This window comes from Passer montanus, unplaced genomic scaffold (genome assembly GCF_014805655.1).
Source record: "Passer montanus isolate IOZ18808 unplaced genomic scaffold, ASM1480565v1 scaffold36, whole genome shotgun sequence".
In the NCBI taxonomy this organism is placed as follows: Eukaryota; Metazoa; Chordata; class Aves; order Passeriformes; family Passeridae; genus Passer; species Passer montanus.
The window spans coordinates 6,773,817-6,784,857 of NW_024368374.1; positions in this window are offsets into that span (position 1 = coordinate 6,773,817).

Below are 11,041 nucleotides of genomic sequence, written 5' to 3' on the forward strand. Positions count from 1 at the left end.
TTTCCACTCATTTCAATGCACTTCTTTTGTTTCAATCCCTTTTAATTAGTTTCTATTCCCTTTTATCCATTCCTTTTCATTAGTTTAACTTCATTTCAGAATTTTTGGTTTTTCCAATTTCATTTCATGTCACTATACTTTCTTCCCTGTCTTTCCATTACACTTCCTTCCTTAATTTCTAATTTAATTTCCTTTCATGAAAAGAAGAATTTAATTTCATGCAAGGAAATAAAATCTTGAAATCAGAGAAGAAAGTGAAACAAACAGACTAGAAAGGGTATATGATGAAATCAAAAGCAAGTGTAAAAAAGAAGAAACTGAATGGATACAATGGATGGGTTGGGAATGAAATGAAGGGCAGTGAAAAGGACAGGACCTTGCCAAAATTATACACATTGAACTCTTGAAATCAGAGAACAAAGTGAAATGGAGAGACTGGAGAAGAAATTGATGAAACTAAATGCTGAAAAAAAAATCTGACTGAAAGTGAAAACTGTGTAAAGTGAAGGGGATTCTGTGATGAAAGGTCCCAGACTTGCTGAATTGATCCTCATTGAAATCACGAGATTGTATTTCCCTTCATGAATGAATGAAGAATTTCATTTCATGAAGGGAAATGAAGCCTTGAAATCAGAGAATGAAGTGAAATGGAAATACAGGGAGGGAAATATAATGACATGAAATGAAACTGGAAAAACAGAAAATCCTGAAATGCAGTGAAACCAATGAAAAGCACTGGAAAGACAGGAAGTGCATCAAAATGAGCGAAAACTTTATGATATGGTTTTCAATGTAATCTTGAGATATAATTTTATGAAAGAAAATGAAAAATCAAGGAATGAATGGAAATGAAAAGACAGGAAAGGTAATATAACAATAAGAAATGAAATTGGAAAACATGACAATTCTGAATGGAAATGAAACCTAGACATGTTTCTTTGACAATCATTTCTTGAAGTTTCAGCTTAATTCAATTGTCTTCCTTTCTCTTCAATTCCATTTTGTTGTTTTGACTTTACTTCAGAATTTTCCATGTTTGATGTTTCATTTAGTGTCATTTGTATTGGTTTTGCATGGCATGGTTTTTGAGGAGCCACGTAGGTGGCTTTTCTGAGAAGCTGCTAGAAGCTCTAACCATGTCCTGCAGAGCCAGTCCCTGCTGGCTCCAAAGATGGACTGGTGTTCAAACCTGGGCCAATTAGAAATGGGAGTAACACCTCTGTGATAACGTATTTAAGAATAAATCTAAACAAAGGTGGTTTCACAGTTTTGGTCGTGACTAGAGAAGAGTGGAGTAAGAACACGTGAGAGGACAACTCTGCAGACCCCAACGTCAGTGAGGGAGGGGCAGGAGGTGCTCCAGGTGCCGGTCAAGATTCCCCTGCAGCCCCTGGTGCAGCCCATGGTGAGGCAGCTGCATCCCTGTAGCCCTTGGAGCATCCATGGGGGGATGCAGAGATCCACCTGCAGCCTGTGGAGGAGCCCACGCCTGAGCGGGTGGGTGCCTGGGAGGAGGCTGTGGTTCAGTGGGAGACCTGGTGGAGAGAGACACCCAGCTCCCATCCTGCAGCTGCCTCTCCTTGGAGGACTGCAGCCCCCTGGAACCCATGCCACGCAGTTTGAGGGGCACTGGTGCCCGTGGGAAGGACTCACATTGCAGCAGGTCACAGGGAGCTGCTGCTCGTGAGATGGAGTCATGTCAGAGACGTTCACAGATAACTGTCTCCTGTGGGAGGGACCCCACGATGCACTTCTTGCGTAGTGAGGGAAAAACCACAGGTGATGAACTGACCAAATCCCCATTCCCTATCTCCCTGCACAGTTGGTGGGAAAGAGGGAGGGACTGGGGCAGCTAAGGTGGTTTTTAAGAGCTTATTTTACCTCTCATTATCCTACTCTGATTTTTTTAGTAATAAATTTACCTTATATCTCTAAGTCAAGCCTGTTTTGCCCTTGACAGTGTTTGATGAGTGACCTCTCATGGTCCTTATCTCAACTCATGGACCTTGGTTAAATTTTCTCCCCTCTGTCCAGCTGCAGAGGGCAGTAAGGGAGCAGCAACAAGCCAAGTGTCAACCCACAAAAACTGGACATATTAAGCCATTGCCTATTTTCCCTTAGAGGCCACTTTTCAGCAGGACACATTTATTTCCCAGGGCAGAGCTAGTTACCTAAAACTAGAAACAAATGAAAGGAAGGAGAGATCAAAAAGTGTTCCAATCTTACACAGAGAGAATTCTAAATATGAAAAGAAGAATCTCAGCTCTTCACTGCCTTGTCTTTCCCTCTGGCTGGTTTCAAAAGATGCTGCTCTCCCACATTCAGAGGTTTTGTTGGTAGACAAAGGATGCATCACTACCTAACTTTCTCAGTTCCTGGAAGGGGAGAGAGACGTCTAAATCACTCTCATGAACTAAAGTCTTTGAGATTAAATATTCCATCTTTAGTCCCTTGTGAATCTTCCCCATTTGTTCTTAGTGCCTAAGTTTGAAAAGTCACCTACCATGCATGTTAGAACACTAACAGGCTGTTAAAAATTAAAAGTAGCTTTTTTTCCTTTGTTTACAGCATCAGCTAAATGTTTATACCCCATCCCTTTAATGAGATGGACTTGTACAGTCGTCTGATTCAGAAAACAGATTCCCAAGGGAAAAACTCTCAGAACAGGCTAGATTTTAGTTAGGTCAGCTCCCTGAGCATAGTTTGTCTTCTGGTTCTACTGGCACCAATGCTGTGGAAAACATAAGACTAAAACATGCACAAAAAGAAGAAATGTGTAAGGAGGGACAGGAACCAGGCAGCAGTAGCCCAAATTTAGAGCAGCTTCTGCAGTGCTGGAATCATACTCCAAAGTACAGTTTAGCCTGTTATCTGCCCAGTGGGTTGCCATCATCCATACCTCCTGTAAAATAAATCTGTTTGAAATGCACACTGAGTCCAAAAATAAATTAGATATCACCCACTGTAGGGTTTTGGAATTAAAAAAATAAATAAATAAAAACTTGGCAATGAAGAACCAAAGGTGGGGGTTCATGTGATGCTGAATGCAATTTAACAGTTTGCTGCTGCTGGAAGGGGGCTGCTCCTCTTTTTTTTTTTTGTCCTGTATTTCCTCCCACACAGGCACATGCCATTAACATTTGCCTTGCACCAGTGCCAGCGTTTGTCCAGCACTCAGTTTTAAGAGTGGTTCACTTTATCTCACTATTCACATCAGAAAACAAAGCCAGCAAAAAAGTGGGTGGTCTCCTGAGTTTAGGAGCTGGGTCAGCTTTCTTGGTCACCTGGCATGTTTGGCTGAGTTCCACACCCAGCAATTCCATGGAAAGTGCAGGAGACTCTGATGGGAGCAGAAGGGTGAGGGGGAAGATGGGAATAGGATCACAGCCTGTTGGCAGCACCAAGCTATTAGGTTGGTCCAGTTTCCTGCCAAATTGCAGCCCAGCTCTTCTTGAGCTCTGCTATCTAAAACATAATATTAAATACATGCAACTCCTATGTCAGAGCCTTGCCAGACTTTTACTGCTATGCATTCTGGGCCAGCTGAGTTTGCAGATCCTCGTGGATTCAAGAACCAACCTTCTCTTTGGCTCTTGCTGGCAGCTTGGGCAAGTCGTGGAACAGTGCTGCAATGTGCTTCCCCTCCAGGAAATTCTGCTTACTAAGGGAGCAATCTAATTATGTGCTTGAAACTTCTGGAGAAGAATCACCAGCCCCTGGAGGAGAGCAGCAGGAATCCAAATGCTAGGCAACAATAGTAGGAAATGCTGTGATGAAGCCTGCATTCAGCAGGGAAGAGTGTCACTTAAATGACAAAATACCTACTTGAGAACTTCCTCTCTTTGAGCAGCAGTCTAGTGATTCCTTTGTTAAGAGGACTTGACATTTTGTTCACTGTCAGGTCACAGGTTTTACAGGCAGCTGTCATAAGGGGCCAGCCTCTCTGTGCTGGGATTTATAAACTCAGACATTCACAGATCTGTTTCATAGGTCATAACTCTGGCCTTTTCCTGTTCCCCAAACCAAAGAGATTTCTGTTGGCCAATAGTCAAGCAGAAGGGAGAGGTCTTTCTCCCCTGAGGAGCAGCAGTCTGAGTAATTATAATCTACCAAGTCATACACATTCTTTTGAGAGAAAAACAACCAGCTCTGTTCCTGAAGCCCAGACACCAGTTAATAGTATTCACTCAGAGCAGCTGAGACCCACTGGGACTTTGTGGAAGCTGTGGTGGAGACATAGGAACCTTTCCTCTCCTCCCACACATAAGCTTTCCAACATCCTTCACAGCGAAGTCGATTCTCTTCAGTGAAAATTCCTCTGTGCAGTACATACACCAAATTCCTACCAGCAGCATCTGTTGCTGAGCTATTGTGGAGTATGTAACGGAGCCATAGGAAGCTGAGACCCTAGATTATTCCTCACAGAATCATTCGATTTATTCTGCCAAGATCTTGAAAGAGGATGTGTGCACTTTCTGACAGAATTTGCAAAATGCAGGTATTTCAGTAACATGGCCAGGGATTTCTGAAGAGGACGTGTCCTGAATTTCTTGGCAAGGGTGAAAGAAGCAGGTCTGAGTCACCGGTGGTGCGCAGAGCTTCCATATTTTCATTTGTGAGGGCGGTTTTATTTTCTTCTTCCCACACTTATGGCGCAGTGTGCATGGTCTTCTACACCCTGTTTCAGGATCTAGATGTGCAAAGGAAGATGATTTGTTGTGGCTGCATTCAATGCCTGGTGTGGAGCCTACTTTCTGAGAACACACTTGCCTTAGGCTTGCAGCATGAGTCTTCAGATATGCTTAGCATGAGAATGTGGTTATCTTGGTTTCTAGCCCGGCTGAACTTTGACAATTAAGAAAGACATTGTGCAGCAAAATCAGACTGCTGTGTTTATTTCATTTTAGCTTCTATGGAAATTATGATGATGCAGTCTTGCTCTGAACATATGCGTGCTCTTGTGTGTCTGTCTGTCCTCACTCTGCAAACAACTTGTGGCCACTGTGAGCCCAGCTTTATTCAGAAACAGCAGTTTCAAACATACTGGGTCCATAGATCTGTCAGGAAAACAGTTGAAGACAGCAGAGGGAAAGCCTACTGCCTTATGTGGAAGAAAAGTATACCATCAACCCAAGCCATCTTAGGTAAAAGGAATCTACACAGGAGAGCAATAGTATTATCCCAACCTCACAGAGTTTTAATCAGAGGTCACACCATTATCAGATGGTGGAAGATCCACCATAGATGAAAATGAGTTGGAAACCAAGTTTCAATTGCTGCATATGGAAATGCTTGATCACTTAGGTGAGTAAAAAATAAATACTAATTTTGTCTTCCACTCTTTCCTGCTCTGTTGCTTTGTTTCTTTTGCTGCAGGCCTGTAATCTAGAACCAGATCCTGTGTGACCAGGAAGTGGAGGTTGATAACTATGCATACAAAGTTTATTTTAAGAGAGTGTTCATGAAGCTTTTAAATTTGAACAAGGAATATTTTACTTCCCATGGTCTTGTACATCTCACCTTTTATCCTATATTGGGTAGGTCTGAGCAAGTCACTGCATGTGACTTGCATGGAATCCTTCCTTTGCAAGGAATCAAAGGACTGCATGTCCTTTGCCAAAACTATAAAATATATTATCCGCATATTATTTCCTATAGGTGAATCCAAAGGCTCTGTTGGAGAAAAACACAATAAAACTCTGCTAGCTTTGAAATTCTGGTAGGATTCTAGCTACTTTCAGCCATTTATACATCTCCTGTCTTGTGGTGAGGACCTTACTTTTCCCAAATCAAATCATTTACAATGCCAATTTTCTGAATCAGGACATAGTGAAGAATTAACAGAAGTGTGATATAGATTTCTGTTGCCAAAAGAAATAAACTGAACATTGTAAAGTGTGTTCAAAGTGGGTGTTACTGTCTGTGTCTCGACCATAGTATGTCCAACCCTGAAGTATGCAAGTAACTCTGGGCATATAAATAGCCACCAGATCTTCAGAGGTCTGTGGCTTCACAGAATAAATGCATATGACTATGTAGAGACTGGTGTTGTAATAATTCCTAAGCATATTGTAGTTTTACATCAATGGTACAACATACTAGATCTATGTCTTCATCGGTATGAGTTATTCTGATGACTTCAGCACATTTATTCATGCTAGGAGCCAAATGCACTGCTCCCTGTAGCTGTGAAAGAGACAGTAAATGTCCCTTGGAACTAGAATTTGAGCATCCAGGCTATTAAGCTGGAAGAGGGATCCCAGCAAGAGCTCCTGTGAGAAGGCTCTCCTGACACTTGTGCTAGGATGTGCAGCCCTTCCCCAGACAGCCCCTGGATGCTGTGGCAATCAGTCACGGACCATTCCGTTTGGATGCAGCCACCCTGTTTGGGGAGATAAGAGACTTTAACAGAATGGGTAGGCACAGTAGCCCTCAGCGGGATCATAAGCATATTTAATTTGCTAGCATAGGCGTAGCCTTAACATCCTTCAATTGATAAAATGGATACAGCTAAAGTAAATTAGTGAGTATAGAAAGGAGCTCTTTTAAAGCCTGGCTATTTGCTACCCTTGCTTATCCATTTTGTTCTTTGAAAGATGATTTTAACATCAGCTCCTTCTTCACCTTTGAGGCCCAGCCGTCAGCATTTCCCATTTCTACAGCTCAGCCTTAAATTAAGGTAGACTCCTTATGCTCCCCTAAGCAGCAGTGGTGTCAGCAAGTACTGCAGAAGCAATGCAGAGCCAGAAAGAGAGTTCTGAACTCATCTTTGGCAGATTTAAAAGCCTGTCATCCTTCAGTGCAAGAACAAGCCTCTGTAAGTGAGGATTATCTCAGAATGCATTTTACATTAAAATTCAAACACTGTCATAGGAGGAATATGCTTTTCTTCTTTTCTTTTTTTTATGAAAGGAAAACATTCTAGTGTATATTTTGATTGTCGTTCATTCTGCTTCTGATAAAAGTCTGTGGAGGAAGACTCAAAATAACAACATACTGTTTAAATGGGGAAAAACTTGAGTAATGTAGAAGTCAAAATATGTTTTTTGTTAGTCAAGGATGTATTAATCAGCAGTTTTAAACATGTTAAAACCTGCTGTTTAGTCCTCAGTTATTTTTCGCTCCCTTTCCTTGTTGCTTTTGTTATATTATCAAAGCCTAGAGGCCCAGTCCTGACTGAGGACTAGGGTCCTTATTGGGCTCACACATGGAACTTATGCTTAATGGGTTTATCTTTCTTTCAAAATGTTTGCTCAACTGTGGTTATTACTCAAATGATGCAAAACTATGACTATATACTTAGGATTATCATGGACAGATGGTCTTGAATCAGTTCACTGTGTTTTGTAGTTCTAATAAATTACATATTTTAATTAACTAAAATGTCACACAGAGGTTTCCCTATCAATTTTCCATAGGCTTCCTTAGCCTTTTTAATTGTAACAGCAGCCATTTCACATTCAGGCATTCAGAATATATACATTAACAGCATTTTTCATGAATAATTTTGAAGCCACATGCAAATCAAGTGATAATAGACAAATAATTATCCTCCTGGTGCACTTATCTGATTATGAAAAAAAGCTGACTTTGTCAGCATTCCTTGCTTTGCTGTAAAATATTATTACTGTTTTAGAGTGGAAGGCAGTAAGCAACACAGTTTATTTTTTGAAATCTGATATCAGGCAACTTGTGCCTTCCAGGTGTGTCTAAAACTGTGGGACCAGAGACATCAGTTGCCAAAATGTATCCTGGCCACATTTCAAATACATATGAGGATAAGGTTCAGATGTACAATTTTCTCCCCATTTCTGCATCCTGTTTTTCACTGGAAGAAAATTCAGGTGTATGGAAAAAGAAGGCTCTACAGTGTGCTCCAGTTGGTCTCCATCTGAACAGGCACAGGATCACAACAGCAGTGAGGACAGGGATGGGAAGGACAGAGGAGGGACACACTGAAACCCTGCAAATTGCCTCTCACGAGTGACAGGAGATATCCAGAGTGAAAAACTTCCATTAGCTCTGGGGTCTAGATAAAGGAATTTGCTGGCAAGTATGGGACTAGGGAATTTTCTATTTTTATTCAGGGTTATGGTCTTACTCCAGCATCATTCTTTCCCTCCTTACTGCTTGATTGCTGCTACAGAACCACTCTGGATACTAGGATACTCCATATTTATATTACAATTGCAAAATAATACTCTGTGTAATTTCAACTTTCATTTTTAGAAAGCACCTTGTGATATTAAATGTGAGAAACCAACAAATTTCCTTCCTATGATCAGTTCATCTGTAACCTCTCTCTACAGCCACATTTTCGCTGTACCTGATACTCACCTACAGATTACCTTTTTTTTTTTCAGATTGTATTTTCATAATTAATCTTCCCTTCTGAGAAATTTTCAGTTTCTCTGGAGCAGACTGGCATTTTTTCTGGGATGTTTCAAGGGAAGCTAATTTATATCAGGAAATTGCTTCAAGGTGATCTATCTGGGACAGTCAAAAATTCTGCATACTCTATATTTGCTTCGTAGACATATTTTCTGCTTTAACTCATCACCTCTGGTTCACAAGCATCTCACCTCCATGACAAGTCTCTGCCTTTTTCCTTGAAAGTGGGCAATAAATTTGTGATTGCCAGTTGTGGGCATCCAAGAAAATTGGGAGGGAAAAGCCTGTGCAAACAGCAGCTGGAGACTAAAGGGGACTGCCATAGGCCAAGGCTGGCTTATAGCTCTGAAGGAAGAAGTGCTAAGGGACAAAAACAGGTCCCTTCTTTGCCTGCAGATACTGCAAAAGGATTGCTCAGAATGTCCTTCCTTCCTGAACAAGGTCAGTCTTTTACTAAGTAGAAAACCTGTTTATTATCTGCCATGTCCCAAGCTGGACATGCAAAATACTTCATTTACCATGGAGGTACTCAGCATCAAGTCAAGGGGCACCATGCAAAACTTGAAGTGGATTGAACAAAAGTAGTTCCAGCAAGGAATTTACTGACACATCCTACTGAGACATCCTACTGAGACATCCTACTGAGACATCCTACTTTGTTGACTGACACTCAGACCAGTGCTATGTATGTGCCTGGTCACAAGACAGGCAAAACATTGCATTTCTGCATAAGTCCACTTCTGCCTTCCATCCAGCCTTGATCTCAGGCAGAGATTTAGAAAACAGGATTGCATCAAAGTGGGGAGTAGCATGTGCTTGAAATGCTGCCAATTTCCACCCAGCCTATGGCATGGCTATCATTACACAGTAGATGTGGCTTTTCTTCTTTCTCTTTCCTCTCTCTTCCCTCTAGCCAATGACTTTTTTATCATTTGGACAGATTAGGCCAACAAAGAGGCAGTTCAAGTGTTGTACACAGCCATGTATGCACTGAATCTGCTAATACCATAGCTCAGTTAAAGAACTCCAAACTTCCTGCTCCCCACATCTCTCTCACGGGAAGGCTTTTTCCATAAACATCAGTAAGCTTGTCATTTTACACTGTCCCTCAAGTACTTTCAAAACTATCATTTTGGAGAAGAGCTGACAACAGTGAGGAGCTGCCATACAGGTCTGTTGGGATGCCTGAGTTGTTATCCTATCTTGATTTTTCTGTTTTGGTCTGTTTTCTTTGATTTTAAACTTAACTGCTGGGTCCTGAGAGGTAAAGACCTTGTGTCCTGTGTCTGTACAGTGCACAGCACTTCGGTGTCCTGTGTCCATTGTTTCAGGTTTCTAAAAATGGATGCAGTGATTGATCCTAATTGCTCTTCTCCATTTCTAATGGTTTATCATATTTTGTGTAATCCTACTCTCCCTGCCTGGGCATGAAATTATACTCAGAGCAGCAAAATCTGCAGAGAGGGAGAACAAAAAACGATTTCCTTCATTTCTCATTAATTTTTTTTGGGCATAGTGTGTTTCCTCAAGGCCTCCTACAGAAGACTTTGGTGCCCTAGGTCTCTGAAAGTGCTATACCCACATTGTAACAGGCCACTCAAACTTACTACTCCTAAGGATTTCTGCTGCTTCACCCCAAAATGGGCAGCCTCTGTCTGTAGCACATACTGGCAGTAGAAGTCCCCAGCCAGGTCTGCCTTTCCTGTACCTGTTCCCAAACACAAGATAGACAGTTTGAGATACAGAGAGCACAGCCTTCTCCAGTGCTGGTGCTTCCTGAGGCAGACATGAACCTGCCAGATGAAGTCAGCTACAACCACAGTGTTAAAAAAAGTTCCTGTGCTGCTATTTGGTAGCAGCTCTGTGGTGGAGAGAAAGCTGTCTGAAGCTGTGCAGTTCTGGATGTGTTTTAGTAAGAATGCAACTATATACCCAAACTGAAAGTGTCAGATTAGAAAAATATGCAAACTGCTATGTAACAATAATGCAAAAGAATCTTGGAGAGATAGTAATGCCTCTATGTTTCCAGAGAGAGAAAAATGGGGCATATATGGGGTGTGGGTGGACAGGCCATATGTGCAGGGTCACAGTTTTGTGGAGAAATGAGAAATTGCTCCCTGTAAACTGTCTCTTCAGCACCTGTTCATTCTGTTGTTGCATGAAGGCACTCCCAAAATGCTGGACAGACTGAACACAACTTGCCATTACTCATTAAAAAATTGCTGTCCAGGCCATGAGCATGTGCTGCTCTAGCAGATCATATCCTTGGTCACCCTGCTCCAAAGTGACACATGGCTCCCCAGAGGAGATGGACAGCCAGGAGGCAAGTACACATTTCTGGTGGCTGTAGAAGTGTCAAGGGTTAACATTCTCACAAAAGAGCCTGCCTGGCAACTCTTTCCACCCCAGTGGCTGAAGAGTCCTTTGAGGACAGCAGGTTCCTGTCTCCAGTCTCCTTAAGGCAAAGTGGGGGAATTTATGCAAAGGGACTCCAGAGGAACCAATTCCTGAACACCCAGCTTAACTTGAATCCTCATTTGTCTTGCCTCACTCTGTGAATCCTTTTCCCTTTTAAAGTCACCTTTCATACTGTATACAAAGCACACCCCTGTATGCCACCTCCTGTTTCAGGTTCCCTCAAGCCTCTGTT